At 43.2% G+C, this 18,736-nt stretch overlaps 1 long non-coding RNA gene across 1 annotated transcript; it reads left to right on the top strand.

Annotated features, from left to right (window-relative positions):
- Nucleotides 1-2,497: 2,497 nt before the first annotated feature.
- LOC120855536 lies at nucleotides 2,498-7,030 on the top strand. Its single transcript, XR_005719267.1, has 3 exons — nucleotides 2,498-2,593; nucleotides 4,323-4,493; nucleotides 6,496-7,030. It is a non-coding gene; the product is annotated as an uncharacterized LOC120855536 (long non-coding RNA).
- Nucleotides 7,031-18,736: the final 11,706 nt, after the last annotated feature.

Below are 18,736 nucleotides of genomic sequence, written 5' to 3'. Positions count from 1 at the left end.
ACTTTCATCAATTTGTTCTTAAGCCACTTACTAACTCCTACAACCAGGACCCTGCCTCTTTGTAGGCAACATTATTCTACCCTGTTTATTATTATTAAAATACTCCTAACACCCCTAACAGGACCAGATAACCTGTTGCTTTGTCATTACTTCTGTTATTACCTAAAGTGGGTCTATGACAATGAGATATTTACCATTGGAAACACCCTAAACTGCTCTTGTGGAGGACTAAGGGAAGAAATCAGTAACTTACATTCCCTCAGAGTAATAAGAGGATAAGGCTTATGACTATTTCTCCAGGTTCCCAGTCTCAGGGCACAGAATTGGATTGCTTTACATCATAATATTTATTCCCATCCTTGGAGGACAAACCAGCAATGAGTTAAGATTACAACCCCTTAGAAAAAAGAAAAAAAAAAAAAAAAAACAAAAAACTAATAAGCCTCCTTCTGTTTCCATGGGTGGACTTTCTTGAGGGTGAGTCTTTTTGCAGCTTATCCTACCCAGTACTGTTGCAACCTGAGAGCCAGGCATCCCCGGGTCAGGGTGCAGATCCTCAGGCGGGCTGAGGCGTGACAGCCTCCTGGAGATCAAATTCCCAGGCAGGTCGAGGCAGGTCAGCCTCCTGAGAATTGGGTCCCTGGGCAGGTCTAGGTATGCTGACCTCCTGGGACCCCTGGACTGGTGGATCCCCGAGCAGGTTGAGGTGTGGCAACCTTTCGAGGACCGGATTCCTAGGCAGGTTGAGGCAGGTTGACCTCCTGGGACCCCCGGCCTGGAGTTGGGCTCCCCCAAGGTCTCCAGTGTGACAACTGGGGTTGCCTAGACCTGCCCAGGGACCCAGTTCTCGGGAGGCTGACTTGCCTCGACCTGCCTGGGAATTTGATCTCCAGGAGGCTGTCACGCCTCAGCCTGCCTGAGGATCTGCACCCTGACCCAGGGATGCCTGACTCTCAAGTTGCAACAGTACTGGGTAGGATAAACTGCAAAAAGACTCATCCCTAAGAAAGTCCACCCATGGAAACAGAAGGAGGCCTGTTTTTGTTTGTTTGTTTTTTCTTTTCCTCCCTGTCATCACTGCCTTTCAGAGGGGAAATAACCAACCCACTTCCTGACTGATGCCCTTGAGATGCATCCTTGGTAGCTGGAAGCTATTCAATCCTCGAACCCTAAGGAGAAGTCACTTAAAATTATTTTGTGCCACTGCATGGCACATTATCCTCTGGGGGACGAGGAACACTGGCCTGAGGATGGGACTTTAAATTACAATACCACGTGGCAGCTAGACGTATTCTGCAAAAGAGAAGGGAAATGGACAGAGATCCCCTATGTCCAAATTTTCTTCCACCTAAGAGATATGGAGGAACTCTGTCTTAAGTATGGGATTGTTGTATGCCCTAAAAGTGAGACTACTAGGCAAATGGTATTAGGCACAGACAACCAAGAGAAGGAAGCCTCCCATGAAGGCTCACCCCCCATGGCTCCCGAGTTGCCTGATGCTCCTTCCTTGTATCCAAACATGCCCCTATATCTGGGAGCACCCCCTCCAAAGAAGCCAATTCGAGTATGTCCCCTAGTTGAAACTGGAGAATTTGGACCAACCCAGGTCCATAAGCCCTTCTCCAAGACAGACCAAACAAGACCTGGGAAGCTATCCAGATGACCCAGGCAAATATATAGATATATTCCAACACATTACCTTGGTCTTTGACTTGACATGGAAGGACATCATGGTCATATTTAGTCAAACTTTATCTGCACCTGAGCATGCTAGGTTCTTAAAGGAAGCCTGAAGGTATGCTACAGGGCTTCACATGTCAAGCAATAAATACCCAATAAGGGAAACGGCAGTCCCCACCTTAGATCCTAATTGGAATTATAATTCCTGAGCACATCTGGGAAAGAGATCATTTTCTGATCTATGTAAAGGCAGGACTAAGAGCAGCCCAGCAAAAAGTAATCAACTATGCTTGGGTCTCAGCAATAACTCAGCAGTCCAACAAGAACCCCACTGCCTTTCTGGAAAGGCTAAAAGAGGATCTCCAAAAGCTTACCAATCTGGACTTAGACTCTTACAAGGGACAGGTGATTTTAAAGGACAAATTCCTGTCCCAATGTGCATCAGACATCAGGATAAAGTTACAACAGCTACAGCAGCAGGACCCTGCTGCATATTTAGATGAGATGGTCCAGACAGCCATCAATACCTTTTATAACAGAGAACAGGAGAGGGAGGCCAAAGCCCATGAAAGAGATAAAAGGAAAGAGATACTCCATGCCCAAATGCTGGCCGCCCTCCAGGGAAGCCTTATGGCAAACCCCAAGTCCTTGAAGGACAAGGCATGAGGCAAATGCCTAATCTGTAGACAAGCGGGACATTGGGCCAAAGAGCATCAAAACCATGACAAGTCTCCTAAAACTATTTGCTACAAATGCCATCAATTGGGACATTGGGCAGCACTCTGCCCTGGGGACCCAAGAGCCTCAAGGTCAAGCACCAAGCCTTCCCTCACCATGGTTCAACAGGACTGAAGCAGCCCGCTCCAGCCAGCCCACCTGTTGCTGGAGCCAAGGGTGAAACTGGGTGTGGCAGGTAGGTCCAGGGATTTCTTGGTTGACACAGGGGCTACCTACTCTGTCCTGACCTCCTACTCCGGAGCCTTCTCCTCCCAAACCTGTACCATTTTAGGTGCTACAGGAAAAAAAAATTACAAAAATACCCACCCGAGCACCTCTTTGTTGCTGGGATGGACAAATATTTTCCCACCAGTTTCTGGTGGTCTCTGAGTAAAAGAGATATACTCAGTAAAGTGGGGACCACCCTTGTGATGGGAAGCTTTTCAGTCCCTAGAGCCCTACCACTTCTGGTTACTACTGAGGAACCCATTATACCCTGTCCAATAGGGAAGGGCCAAAAACTATGGGAGGACAAAATTAACCTCCAGGTGTGGGACCAGAAGACTCCTGGACGACCCCACCAAGCTGAACCGTTGTCATTGTCCTCTGAGATCCTACTCGGTTTCCAAACCGGAAACAATACCCCCTCAGAAGAGAAGCTCAGGAAGGACTACAACCTCTAATAAATAAATTCCTTGCCTGTGGGCTATTGGTCCTCACCAATTCACTGTGTAACACTCCAATCCTCCTTGTAAAGAAAAAGGATGGGACCTGGTGAATGGTTCAAGATCTCCGGATCATAAATGAAGCTGTGGTGCCCCTCCATCCCACAGTACCCAATCCCTATGCAATCTTGGGAGAAATCCTGCCCAGTGCCAAGTGGTTTACAATCCTGGATCTCCAAGATGCATTCTTTTGCATACCATTGGCTAAAGAACCCCAGTATCCTTTTGCCTTCAAGTGGGAGGCTCCAGGAGAAAAACACCAACAAATAACTTGGACAGTATTGCCTCAGGGGTTCAGAGATAGCCCCCACCTGTTTGAGCAGGCTCTTAGCCAAGATCTCCTAGATCTGGACCTGGGACCTAATGGGAAAATATTACAATACATAGATGACTTACTAATCTTCTCTCCAGATGAGAAAAATGCCCAACAACGTGCAATTCAGGTTCTAAACATTTTGGCAGAGAGGGAATATAAAATCTCCAGTGCTAAAGCCCAAACGGTTGAGACAAAGGTCACTTACCTGGGAGTCCAGACTACACATGGGTGTAGGAGGCTGTCCTCTGATCAAGTACAAGGAATCCTCCAGTTGCCCTTCCCCATGACTCGAAAACAATTGCAAGCTTTCCTGGGGCTAACTGGGTATTGTAGAATCTGTACCACACTATCGTCTAATTGCCCAGCCATTATATGAAAGCTTGAAGGGGTGGGATGATGTGGGATGCCTCAAAAGAAGGCAGAGCCTACAATAAAACAGGCCTGAACTCAGGCACCTGCCTCGAGGTTGCCAGACCCAGAGAAAGCATTCCAACTTTATGTCCATGAAAGAGAGGGGATAGCCTTGGGAGTGTTAACTCAAAGATTGGGATCTGAGCCCCAGCCTGTAGCTTACTTATCCAAGAGGCTCAACCCAACTGCCCGAGGCTGGCCTCCCTCCCTTCGAAATCTTGCTGCTATTGCAGTCTTGATAGGAGATTCTTTAAAACTCTCTTTTGGGGGCAAACTAACTATTTTTACCAGCTGCCAAGTAAAACAACTCCTAAATGGGAGAGGCCATTTATGGATGTTTGATCAGAGAATCCTCAGATACCAAATAGTGCCGATGGAAAATCCAGGCCTGACTATATCCCTTTGTGAGGTTCTTAACCCTGCCACCCTCCTGCCTAGCCTCAATGGCTCTCTCCCCTTTCACTCTTGTCTAGAAACCTTGGACCGCTGGACAAAACCCTGAGAGGGATTGTCAGAAGATCCTCTGACCAATCCTGAGGTAATCTGGTACACTGATGGAAGCAGCTTTGTCTTGGATGGAAAAAGAGCCAGATATGCAGTAGTCTCCAATTTTGAGACCATAGAGGCTAAGCCTTTGCTACCAGGTACTTCAGCTCAATTAGCTGGGCTGATAGCCCTGACTCAAGTGTTACAGCTGGAAAAAGAAAAAACAGTAGCCATTTACACTGACTCCAAATATGCCTTTCTGATGCTACATGCACATACTGCTATTTGGAAAGAAAAGAGGCCACTTGACTACCCGAGGGTCCCCAATCAAATATGGTGATCAAATCCTTAGGCTCTTGGAGGCAGTCCATCTGCCCGCTGAGGTTTCAGTCTCCCACTGTAAAGGACGCCAAAAAGGGAGCACGAAAGTGTCACGAGGGAACCAGGCAGCCAATCAGGCAGCTAAGAGAGCAGCATTACAGAACCATGACCTAATAGGGTTTGCCACCTTAGTTCCACAGACTAATTTGCCAGAAACTCCTGCATATGCTGAAGGTGAGACTTATCTTAAAGCTAAGAGTGAGGGCTTTCAAGAAGATCATATGGAGTGGTTCCAAAAGGAGGGACTCCTTTTTCTGCCTGGGAACCTCCAATGGAATTTGGTTAACTCCTTACATGCCACCACTCATTTAGGGAAAAGGCCTTCCAAAGATTACTAGAAAGTTCCTCAGAAGAACAGGTCTCCAAACGACTATAAGGCAAGTGGTCTCCTCTTGTCCCACTTGCCAATTAAACATCCCCCCAGAAGCTTGAATACTCCAGCTGGCCCAGCCTGTCCAACGATGTGGGGCCTACCCAGGAGAGGACTGGCAGATGGACTTCACCCAGGTGCCAGTTTCTCAAGGGGATAAATACATACTAGTCATGATAGATACATTGACAGGATGGATTGAAGGCTTTCCCACCCAGACTGAGAAAACTGAGGTGGTAAGAAAAAAAAAACAAAACTGCTCCATGAAATCATTTTGAGATTTGGTCTGTCCAGATCATTACAAAGTGACAATGGGACATCATTTATTTCTAAGGTCACCCAAGGGGTCTCTAAAGTTTTCGGCATTACTTATTATCTCCATTGTGCCTGGAGGCCTCAGTCTTCAAGAAAAGTAGAAAAAGCCAACCAATTCTCAAAATCAGTGATAAAAAAGATAACCCAGGAGACCTCTCTGGGATGGAAGGAAGCTTTACCAATAGCTTTCCACCCATATTGGCCCTAAGGAACAGCTTGGTTTTAGTCCTTATGAGATGCTATATGGGAGAACTTTTGTTCATGTCAATGACCTCTTCTTAGATCCAGAAGCTCAGACCCTCCAGTCTTACACCATGGTCATTGGGCAATTCCAACAAGACATACGCTTGTGGGGTGTCAACCAGGACCCAAAAGATTCTAAAGAGCCACCACTATATGCTCCAGGGAGTCAAGTCCTAATTAAAGTCTGGAAAGATGAGTCCCCAAAGGCTGAACTCCAGCCCACATGGAAGGGCTCCTATCCTGTAATACTTTCTACCCCCACAGCAGTCAAGGTTCCAGGACACGACTCCTGGATTCACTTCTCACGAGTCAGGCCGTGGAAGAAAACAGAAGAGAACACTCAATACTCCTGTGAGCCCCTGGGAGATCTCAGATACCTATTCAGAACCACAAATGTTCATTCTAATGAACACGCCCAAAATTAAGTTTCTGGGGATAAGATTTCTCAGGACAGCTCTAAAGAGTCAACACAGCTTGGCAGGGGTTGTACTCCAAAACAGACAGGAGATAGATCTCCTGACCCCTGAACAAGGAGGGACTTGTGCCATCTTGAATGAGACGTGTTGTTTCTGGGTAAATACCTCCAGTTAAATTAAAGAAGGTCTCACCGTCTTCAAGAAAAGCATTCCAGATCCTACAGGACCTCAAAGAACGAGATGGAGAGTTCTCAGGGTGGCTACAATCTCTCTTTGGGGGATCTTTCTCCTGGAAAGGGGGAATTTGGAGTTGGCTAATGCCCCTACTAATCCCTGTTATCACCATTTGATGCTGTTTATGGTTGATGTATTATGGTTGATGTATTAAATGCTCCATGTATTATCAATTGTCTAAGCCATTTTATCTCTGTCCAGGTCAACAAGCTACAACATGCAGTGCCAGTTCAACAAGGATGTATAAAACTACACGACCGTGGGAAATATCACTCACCCTTAGATGGACACCGCTATAAGGACTCTGAGGATTGCGGTAAGCAAGAGAGGGACGCCCAATGCCCCTTGCTGTCCCAGCTCAGCAGGAAGTAGCCAGAGAGACCTCGATGCCCTATTCCCAAAGAATTGGGCCTCCCATCTCTTGAGGGGGGAATGTTAGGTAGTTAGACAAGGAAAAAGGGGCCCAGAATGGCAGTGGCTAAAAGACAAAGAGAAAAACCTACAAAAATAGAACAAAGGAAGGTTCGAGGACTGCAGTGAGAACCTCAGGTGAAACAAACAGCTAGCCCAATTTCCATAGGGCAGGCTCAGGGGGAGGAGAAAAATCATACAAAAAGAGGAGCCAGATTTCAGCAGGGGGTTTCTCTTCTCTTCGCATCTTTTGGGTCAGCCTGCCCTCACACCTCAAGGATGTATTTTCCTTTGCTTCCCAAATAAAACTGAGCTGTAACACGAAGCTGTAACACTGGTCTGTCCTTCACTTCAAATTTTTGCTGTGGCGAGACAGAATGAGGGAAGTTACACACTCCCCCAACATAATGTTATTAATAACTTCTATGACACTGCCCTGTTACCTAGCAGCCAGAGTACTGTGCCTAAGATGATCACAGACGCTTGCAACCCTCCTCCCTCACCTGACTTTTAAAAATGCTTCGCTGAAACCCTTCAGAGGGCAGGGGGTATTTTAGAGCTCGTGCCACCTACCTCCTTGCCTGGCCCTGCAGTAAACCTTTCTTGGCTCCTAACTCTGATATCTCGGTTTGGCCTCACTGGGTCAGACTCACAGACTTGGGCTATCATTATCGTAATAGTCTTGTGACTAAAATCTTTAAACAGAAGCGTAAGATCTCTGGGTCTCTACATATGTCTGTGTATGTCTATGAGTATGTTTTATAAATGTATAATTTTTTAACACCTCTGGATGATATTGCCAAAATTAATTGGTGAGGAGCTCTAATTGGCTTAAAGAAAATTAAGCATTTATATAAATCAAGTGTACTCTCAGAAATATGTAATATGTTTTTCAATTTCACATAATCTAGGATAAAGTTTGCTGAATAAAAGCTACTTTAAGCTTGTCAGTGGTGTTAGCGGAACCACTGATTGAAACTGCCTACCCTGGCCAGGCACAAGAGTGACCACTTGAATGAGTTACTTTACAACCAGAGGTCCTGATATACAGGAATACAGAACTAACAAGCTACCAACAGCCAGAATTCAGGAAAGGTCAAAAAGAGAGAGGAGACTCCAGTCCATATGTCCTACTGATCTCAGGTGATCTCGACCTGCAGTGGCTTGAAGCAGGATTTTGGTTCCCTGGCCAGAGACTGAAGTCAGGACAGGCAGTGAGAGTGCTGAACCCTAGCCATTAGACTACAAAGGCCAGTACCCACTGTCACCTGTGACAAGGCTCTGACCCATTGGCTTTGTAGAAATGACTTCCCACAAAGAGAAAGTGATGAAACAAGTGAAATGTTTCTTAGGAGGGCAAAGGGTACATGTGAGTTGACTCACACAGGCAAGCACCCTCGTGGTAGTTGAATTACTTCTACGAGGCACTTCTTTTAGATTGCCTCTGATTAATCATCTTGCTTAGCCTAGTTTTGAGTGTGTACTTGGTTTATCTCAGGGTCCTCCCCCGTGTGTGACTTCCCCTTCTTTTGGCCAGGGGAACCTTTTTGCATACATGTCGTCTGGAAGATCTCTTGACCTCAAGTATGAGAAATATGTGGGCTTGGGACTTCCCCGCTGATCCAGTGGCTAAAACTCTTCACTCCCAGTGAATGCCAGGGGCCTGGGTTCGATCTCTGGTCAGGGAACGAGATCCTACCTGCTGCAAGTAAGAGTTCTTATGCCACAACTAAAGATCCCATGTGCTGCAACTAAGGCCTGGCACAGCCAAAATAAATATAGTTTTTAAAAAGAAAGATATATGGGGTCTCTTATTTGGACAGGACTCAGCTCCCCTCTCCCTTTCTGCTATTAATATTGTCTTCATCTTGGAGTACCCGTCTACAGGGGACAAACACCAGCTGTTCAGCCTGGAGCTCATCAACCTCCTGCCTTACTACCAACCTCCCAGAATCTTCTTGCTGGAATTCATCTTGGCTGAGTAACGCATGCACCTAAGGACCCTGAGTCAGAAAGATTGGCCAGAGACAACCTGGAAACTGATGCCATCACCATAAAACTCAAATCTATGAGCCACAGGGCAGAGCAGTTCTCCTGGATTCCCTTACACTGCTGCTCTCTGCCCAGGTACCCCTTTCAAATAAAGTCTCTTACTTTGTCAGCACATGTGTCTCTTCAGACAATTCATTTCTGAGATAAGAGCCCACTCTCTGTCCTTTAAGGGGTCCCCCTTCCTGAAACTAACAGTCATGTGTCCAACTCTTGAGACCCCATGGACTGTGGCCTGCCAGGCTCCCCTATCCATGGGATTCTCTAGGCAAGAAAACTGGAATGAGTTGCCATTTCCTTCTCCAGGGGATTTTCCCGACCTGGGAATTGAACTGGGGTGGCCTGCATTGCAGGCAGATTCTTTACGGACTGAGCTATGTGGGAAGCCCCTTCCTGAAACAGTTTGATTAAAACAGGCATGTTTTTAGAAATATCAGCATTAAATATACTTTTGTAACTGAGTAAGATGCTATGGGGCCTTCTTGGTGCAGATCCCTCCCCCATATCCTCTGCTTTTATCTTCTTCCTGAAGTACCTAGATAATATTATCTGATGCCCATTTCCTGGATTGTTTTATAGATGCTAAAGCCACCACCAAATGGAAGAAATTAACTACGTGATCATGAGTAGTAGCTTCCAGACCAGTTGGTATCTGACTAATGTTGATGTTAACTCCTACAGCACTGCCCTGTTACCTCACCATCGCCAATCAGAAAATTGTGCACAAACTGATCACATACCCTGGGACTCTCCTCCCTCATCTTGCCTTTAAAAATGCTTTGCATAAACCCACTGAGAAGTGTGGGCTTTCTGTTCACTAGCAAGTTCACTAGCCGTCCTGAGCTCGCCTGCCACCCTGCATTAAAAACTGCACTTTACCACAACCTGGGTCAGTACATTGGCATTACTGTGCCTGGGCCAGCGGACCCACATTTGGTTCAGTAATACTTTTATTCTACCTGTTGTGCCCGAAGTCCAAGTCCCCAAAACTGAGAGAATAAGATGTCCACAGCTATGCAAAAGCATAAAGGGGTTTATTGCTAACTTGAGTTAGGGCCCAGGTCTCATCCAGCACAGTGGAATCCGACAAGAGCCCCGAGCTCTGAATCACATATACTTTTATACAGATGGTTCTTTGTTTCTGTAACAGCATAGCTGATTGGTTAAACCGTGCGCGCACGGGACTTTTAAACCTCACACCTCTATCTGGATTGGCTCGGGTCTGGCGCGGGTTGGGGGGGGGCTACAGGGATTTTTCTGATTGGTCTAGCTACACTGCCTGTGGGAGTTCCCAGTGCCTCAGCTTTCCTAGAGACTAAACCTCAGGCCTAGCCTGCCGCTTAGAGCCTGTCCTGGCTCCAGTTTGGTCCTAACATTTCCCCCTGTCTTCAGCTACATAGAGGAATCTTCCTCTTTATTTTGGGGCAGGGCCTGATACTGTTGCCTCAGTACTAGTACCTGGACTGTATTGATGCACTCCTTAACAAATGTGATAAGTCTATTTAGGATACAGGGGCCAAGAGTGAGAATCAGTAGTAGCACTATGAGAAGGCCCACCAGGGTGAAAATCAGCATTGTTAACCATGGGGACTGTTGGAACCAGGGCTCAAACCATCCCTGTTGGGCCTCTCTCCCTCTTTTCCGTTGGGCTAGCCCTTCCCTTACTTTGGCCATAGATTTTTTTTCTACCCCTGAGTGATTCACATAAAAACAACATTCTTCCCCTAACTCAGTACATAAGCCCCCTGAGAGACTTCATACTCAAGGTACTTTTTGGGAATTGGGGCAGAGGTCTCTTTTTTCTGTAACTTCTTCCTGCTGTGCATGGGCGTAGGCCTGCCTAATAGAGCAGAGGTCTCTCTCTACCTGATCTAAGTTGGGGTTTTCCACATCTGAAACCAGCCTCTACCCTTGTAGTAACAGCAATTTAGTTGGCCCCTCTCAGAGATGAAATAGACAAGGGCCAAACAGGAGACCTAACAGGATGGTCATCTCTGGTCCCTGGAAACAGAAGGCAACATTTGGGCTGAGGGTTGCAGGCTTTGTGACCCCTTCTGATGGGTTGGTGGTGAGGCAACAGAGCTGTGCTCCAGGAATCTTGTGTTCAGTCTGAAGTTACCATCTTCCACCTGGGTGGGGGCTCAAAGACATTGTTATGCATATTTCTTTGAGTAGGAACCAGGACTCTGTCTGGAGGCTGTGCCAACCTTTGATAGTTTCTGTTTTTGTATCCCCTCCCTTCCCTGATTAGCAATTGTTTGAATCCATGCTTTGGAATTCAGGGAAGGCCAAGGAGGCTGAACACAGTCTATATTCTACAGATAAGAAATGGAGAACACAGAGCAGATCTGTACTCCAGAGCCCCAGAGAGTCCCACTCAGGTTTAATTTTAGGGAACTAGGCAACTATGACTGTGATAACTTCCTTCAAAATGGGGCATAGGACTGCCCCAGCTTGGAGTATAGACACTGAATCGGAAGTATTTCTGAGTTTCAAGTTTTAGATCTGAGTCTTGTATGATTAAAATCCTAATCTTTTTTTTTTTTTTAAAGAATAGGTCTGAAACCCAGTCTGGACCTGGCACTTCAGGGGGACTTGTAGCCATGTAGCCAGTTGCCTAGTTTTATAAAAAGTAAGGTTAGTAGCTTTCAGCAGACATTGTTTTAAAATGGTGGCATCCAAGCCTGACATGACTCAGAAAACTCAAGTGTTTAGCAATACAAGGTCTAATCTGAAAGTACACCCATAGCATCACCTAGTTATTTCCCAGGATATCTGAACCATAGCTACTCTATTTTGACTTTTAATTGTAAACTTTTCCTTAATAGCCAAAGCAGATTTTACCGTTAATGACATCAGTGTTTCTCTAGGTATGAGAAGATGCAAGAATTGGGACTCGTAAAATCTTCTCCTGAAAAGATCTAACTATCTGAAGGCCTGTTCTGCCAGTTTTTCCCAGAGAACAGAGTGCCTCATTCCTGATTTTTACCCTGAACTCCTTTCAGGGGCGTTCAAAGTCAGCAGTTGCAGCGGCCATGATTTAATCTTCGTAGATGTAGATGGCGAGTGTCAGTCTTCAGTTGGCAGAGCCCCTTTTTGCTCATAAACTTGACCATGATTATGAGGGGGACACTTCATGACCATTTTATCCCATGGTGCTGAGAGTGTCCATTCTCAGGTAAACAGGCCACTCAATGTGCTGTTACTGGACTAGGCCATAAAACAGTATTTAAAATTCTCTGGACCACCTGTCTTACTAGCTTTTTGGTCCAGGAAAATATTCCCTCTTGTTGCTTCTTGCCATATCTAGAGTTACACTGTTACCATCATTGATCTCATATGGGACTCCGTATTATTCTATTAGAGGCCTCGAAACAGCAATTTTGTAAAACAGAGGAAATACAACTAACATAGCCAGCAGTATTAGTAAAGTCACAAGTAAGACTTATGTTAAGAACTTCCATTAGATGTAGCCCAGTATATCTTCAGGTCATCTGACTTAGTCTGCCCTGTAGAATCTTTATCTTTCAGGGAAATTACATGTTGGCACCATTTATAAGGCACATAGCCCAGTTTTCTAGTGTTACTAGACTGATTATCTTTAGTATGATTTAATTTTTTTCTTTTCAACATAGAGGAAACTTTAAACCTAAATTACCGTAGCCTCGTATTATCTATATAAATCCATCCCATAATTGTGGGAGATTTTCCCCTCCTTTGTGGAAATTTTTCTTGTTCTGATTGAGCTTGGGTAATAGAAAAAAGCTCAAATTTATAGCCAGAGTCAGAGCAAGCATTATTAATTGGTCTGGTGAAGGGATCTATCTAGTAATACCATAGTGATCTGAATATGACTATAATTTTAAGTAAATTTTCTCAGGGCCAACCAGTTAGAGTCTGGTAGTAGAGACATTTACCAAGGTAACCCAGAACTAGACACAGGTAATTGGCCACAAACCCAACAATTGGATTGATTTTTAAAACTAGCATAGGATCAGGCCTATGATAGAAAAGCATTTGACTTATACGCAAAGGTCTAAGAAGTCAAGAAAACATAAATGATCATACGAATCAGGTCCAGCATCTTGGGGAAGCTGTCTTCCTCTGATGTCATCATCTTCTCATTCTGGTGTACTGTAGTTTCTCCTGATAAAAAAAGTCCTTCCATTCATGTTGGAGACAGTCCCTTAAATTATGTCTTTTTCCAGTTCTGGTTGCAGGTCATGAGGTATCTGATCTTTATCCAAAGATAGATTACTGAGATAAGCTTCAGAAACAAACTTAGGGTGTTCTTTAAGAATTCAATTAAATTTTACATTAACATCACATAACAGCAAAGAACTATCTAAGAGATGAGTCTTACTAGATGCAGACCTCCATTAAAAACTGGTATTTAGCATTTTGAAATATCTTTTTCTCCTTAAAGTTACTCTTATTTCTATTAAATATAACCAAATTAAGGCTAGTTTGTTTGTAAAATAGGTCTGTTCTCACTGATTTTGGTCTAATGATTTTTATAACCATAATTGATTATAGGCTTTTTATTTTGCTGAAACATTTATAGAGTCTCAGACTGAACTTTTAAAATAAAACAGAGCTGGGAAACTCACAACAAAGGCTTATCACAGATTTTGCCTAACAAATCTAGGTGAATTCTTCCCTTTTTAAGGTCTCAAAAATTTCTTGAGATTTTTGTATCTGTGAGATAACCTTCCTAACTCATTTGATAAATGTACTGGAAACCTAAGAACTTCCAATTTTTGGAGGAGTCAGATAGAAAATATAATTGTTTTGTTTATAACGTTTAATTTTACCAAAGTATTGTCATAATTAGTTTGAGAGGAAGATTTTCTCTACTTTCTGAAAACATAAGATTCAACTCCATAATTTTTCAGATAGAAACCATAAAAGTTATAAGCATATTCACTGGTTCATTCAGTCCTTTTGCTAACTTTTGTGAAGTCATCAGGTTTTCCATTAAAATACCAGGACATATCAGAACATTAAAAACTCCATATAATTTTTAGGATATCTGTATTAGTAATTTCACCCTACATCATAATATAAGCAGATTTATTACTCATTTGATAATCTTTTTTATGTAATTTAACCAACCAAATAAATGCAGTTTAATATCTCTCTTTGGGATGCTTCAGGGGCCCTCTGAAGCACCCCAAAGTTAGCTAGAAGCTAAAAGTGCTTCATAGAATGATTTAGGAAGTTTTGCCAACAAATATCAGAAAGGTTTCGAGCACTCAGTCAGATGGGACTATAGGTCACTGTGAGGCAATAGCTATTCACTCAGCCAAAGTGACAATATGGGATTTCAGAGGCAAATACAGAACAGACCATTTAAGAGGCAAATGAACTTAAATCTATTGTCAAATGCAGTTCAACATCTGAAGAAAGTGTGTCCTTTTAACAGAGAGAAAAGCCAAATTCAAGTTTTTGCGCCAGCTTATTTTTAGTCATTAACAGTCCCAAATTTCTTTAGCTTCTTTGTAAGAGGAAACTAATGTTCAGTAATAAATGTTTCAAATTTTTACTCTATTTGGAAATGAGCTAGCTAGTCAGTGAACTTCCATCACTTAGTTTAGCACAACCCAATTCAAGTTACCCCAATTTGGACAGACTATTTCAGACAGACATTCCTAAAGCATAATTATTTTTAATAGAGTCTATCTAAAAGCTCATATCTCATTTACATTTTTTTTTGAAGTTTTTTTACTTGAGGTAATTTTCTTGTTGACAAACTTGTAACAGATATAATATTTAACATATTAAACCTAGGTACAATGAAAATATTTTTTTAACGTTAAGTACTCTAAGACATGTCTATATTAAATAGGTCAACAAACAAATATTAATATCAGGTATTTAACACTGAATATTTCCCAGTTCACATAAACCTGGAATTTATTGTTTAATTTAGAATTACTTGATTTGTAAGCGCTTACCTTTTAAGCCAAATAAATAGATCTCATATACAAATAAACCTCAAAAATATTACCCAGAGACAGAGACATACCAAGACATATTTAGACAGACACAGTGCAAGATCTAGCTTCAAGTCTTTTTTTTTTTTTCTCAGTGTCAGGAGTTAGTCTAGATAAGTGTTTTTAAGAGCCCTGGTCTCAAGGCACAGGGAAAGAAAATCAAGTTCTAACAAATGGCGGCAGGTCTAAACCCATGGTGGCCAGACAAAGCAAAATGGCCATCAAAAATCACTACACAGATCACAGAGTTAAAACACACACATATAAACCCAGCAGTCCTCATCAAAGTGAAAGTGAAGTCGCTCAGTCGTATCAGACTGTTTGCGACCTGCGGACTGTAGCCCACCAAGCCTTTCCGTAACATCAAAGATTTTAAGGAAGGAAAGGAAGCCAGGCTGAAAGAAGAAGGGGGAGGAGGCGGGAGAGGGGGAAAAAGGGGTGGCCTTACAGACGTCTCCTGCCACCTACAGATACCCAGGCATTACGGGACTTTTCCCTGGGCTTCCAGAGAAGGGAGGACTGGAACTCGGCCCTACCAGAAATCAGAACCAGAATTTGAGTTCTCTGCCAAGAGGAGGTGATCAGTCTCCAATCCTCAGCTCAGGCTGAGGGCCCTTCGACCAGAAATCTGGTCCAGGACCAGGGGACTAGAAAAACAGGGAAGGATAGGAAGGGTTAAGGAGAGGAGACAGAGAGGGAAGGGGAGAGAGATCAATAAAGTCTCTTGTTTCTTACCGGTCAGGGAACTCTGGCCAGTTGTCCACGTCAGGAGGAGACCAGGGACAAAAGGGTCCCAGTTGCGGCCACTGGGTCTGGTCCATTGGCAGGCAAGCTGGCCCCTGAGTACCCCGAGTGGTCAGGATGTCAGTCTCGGGTTTTTCACCAATAAGGATAGATTTTGCACCCAGCAGGACGTCCACAGAGCCAGCCGCCTCCCCAGCACGATGCCAGGCCTCGGCCTTACGCTGGACTTAACCAGAATTAACACTGGTGTTCAGAGATCTCTCCTCCTAGTGAGGAAACCCCTTCTGCCGGGAGAGTGTTATTCTTCCCAGTTAAAGGCATCCCAGACGAGCCCCCAAATGTTGTGCCCGAAGTCCGAGTCCCCAAAACTGAGAGAATAAGATGTCCACAGCTATGCAAAAGCATAAAGGGGTTTATTGCTAACTCGAGTTAGGGCCCAGGTCTCATCCAGCACAGTGGAATCCGACAAGAGCCCCGAGCTCTGAATCACATATACTTTTATACAGATGGTTCTTTGTTTCTGTAACAGCATAGCTGATTGGTTAAACTGTATGCGCCCGGGACTTTTAAACCTCACATGTCTCTCTGGATTGGCTCGGGTCTGGCGTGGGCGGGGGGGGGGGGTTACGGGGATTTTTCTGATTGGTCTAGCTACACTGCCTGTGGGAGTTCCCAGTGCCTCAGCTTTCCTAGAGACTAAACCTCAGGCCTAGCCTGCCCCTTAGAGCCTGTCCTGGCTCCAGTTTGGTCCTAACACTACCTAGGCTTACTAAAAGTCAAATTAGCTCATGTTATATCTGTTACAGAATTTGTCAGCAAGAAAGATAACTTAAGATCATGGTTAGCAATTTAAACAAAATGGTTAAGAGCAAATAAATAGATGTAACTAAGATACAAGTTTTCAATGTAGTTTTCAACAGTAATTATACTTCATGATACATCTACTTAAAAAATAGTTTCTAAAATCTTTCTGGTAACTTAAAATCTTCATGTTATACTAAACAATCTTAAATAATGGATATTGATTGAATATCTAGATCATTCCAAATAAGATAAAATTCTGAAACATTAATTACTGAACATAGGCTTATCTGCTTTTGGCTTCCTTTTACAGAGAAACTAAAGATATTTGGGTCAGTTAGTAAACATGGTTTTTGGCACATTGAAAACTTTTACTATGAGGAAGAATATACTTCTAAAAATTATGAAATGGTTTTTGTATATTTGCCAATTCACAAAATGCTAGTGCAACAGACAGTCCACAATTACTTACTTTTTAGTTTTCACTAGGAACTAAGGGATTCTAAGGGTGAGAATTATAATTAATACATGAAATTAACAGAAATAATATGGGCAATATCTCTATGCAAGATGTGGAGATGTGTATTTCTTAAGGGAAGAAGAGAGTAATTTTGTCCTAATCTAAAATGATTGTTCCAGAATGAGAAAAAGAAAAACATGGGAAAAAACATGAATGCGTGTAAAAAAACATTGTAGAATGTTTGTGGGAAAGGATTCTTGTGGGAAAGCAGTTTTAAGTGTGGTCAAGCTGGAAAATATGGCTAAGATTGGGATGGATTTACTTGAGGTTTTTTAAATGTTAATATCACGAGTAAACTGGTACAAAATTAGAATTTGGTTTTCTGTTTAAAAAAAAAAAAAACTGTTATTGCACTATTGATAAGAAATTGGGAAAGTCTTTCTTTTAGTCCTTTGGGTAATCTACTTGGAATGCAAAGCTTTTGAGTCTTACCAAAACAATTTCCTTGGTTTCATATTGTCTTTATCAGATCTTTACTTACTTAAGAAAACTCAGTCTTCTCATTAAAAAAAGCAAAGATTTGTTCACAACTATAACCTACCTCATTGGCCTTTAAAATCTTTTAGTGTCACTCTACTTAAACAGATAAGTATTATTTCATAATGATCTGTGACTCTATGTAGTCAAATGTTCGAGCCTTTTTGCCATCTTCAAGTTCCCAAATTCTAAATAGATTCTTATTAACCTCAGAGTAACTTTGAGATTTCCCAAAAATCCCCTGGAATGCTCAAGCGATTTGTCTCTCAGCTTATAAAGGAGAGATGTTAAACTATGTTTATTTGTTACATTAAATGATATGTGAAACACTGTCAAATAAAAAGTGTTGGTAAACCTTTTTAAGGTAAATGGGTATGAGTATATATGTTACTAATACAGGTATTCCAGAAATTGTTTTATGGTGTTAGAAAATTTTCAATACTTTTATTGTCCAATCATCCTAAATTACTTTATGTCATAGAATTAACTGGAGAAGGCAATGGCAACCCACTCCAGTATTCTTGCATGGAGAATCCCAGGGACAGGAGCCTGGTGGGTTGCCAACTATGGGGTCGCACAGAGTCGGACACAACTGATGTGACTTAGCAGCCGCAGCATAGAACTAACTATATTTCCTTATAAGATGAACTCTCATCAGATTTGTATCCATGGGTATTAAAATCTTCTGTCATTGACAGACAGTTATTATTTTACTTTGATGCTTTTGAAAAATGAGATTCATGGAAAGGCCCTATGAAAAATTGTTGACCACTCACACTGCTGCCTGGAGAAGGAAATGGCAACCCACTCCAGTATTCTTGCCTGGAGAATCTTGTGGACAGAGGAGCCTGGTGGGCTGCTGTCCATAGGGTCACATAGAGTCAAACACGACTGAAGCGACTTAGCATGCATGCATGCATTGGAGACGGCAATGGCAACCCACTCCAGTGTTCTTGCCTGGAGAATTGCAGGGATGGAGGAGCCTGGGGGGCTGCCATCTATGGGGTCGCACAGAGTCAGACACCACTGAAGTGACTTAGCAGCAGCAGCAGCACACTGTTGCCAAATCACCGGTGGCAAACTGATACCGTGCAGGGCCCTGTGGGGTTCCTGGGCACAAGGCCTTTGTGTCCCAATTTCTTTGGTTACAGTAAACAGCCTTCATTCAGACTCCAGGAACTTCCCTGAGTTCCAATGGGCATATTCAAGCCATTGTTAATTAGGGAAAGGAGGGGATGCGAAACCAGGGAAAAACAGTCAGGAGTAGCCTTGGGGCAAGGTCCTATCTCCCATTAATGGATACACACAACAATACCTTTGAGCTATTTTGCAGACACTGAAACCCGTCCAGGTGGGAGAAGTTAGTGATTAAAGATGGCATGCTGCCCACAAGCGTCTAGATCCCAGACCATGAAGGCTGATGATATTAACTCCTATTTACATC

This window comes from Oryx dammah, unplaced genomic scaffold (assembly GCF_014754425.2).
Source record: "Oryx dammah isolate SB20612 unplaced genomic scaffold, SCBI_Odam_1.1 HiC_scaffold_28, whole genome shotgun sequence".
Lineage (NCBI taxonomy): Eukaryota > Metazoa > Chordata > Mammalia > Artiodactyla > Bovidae > Oryx > Oryx dammah.
The sequence above is the reverse complement of the archived record's forward strand: the minus strand, read 5'-3'. Positions and strand labels throughout refer to the sequence as shown.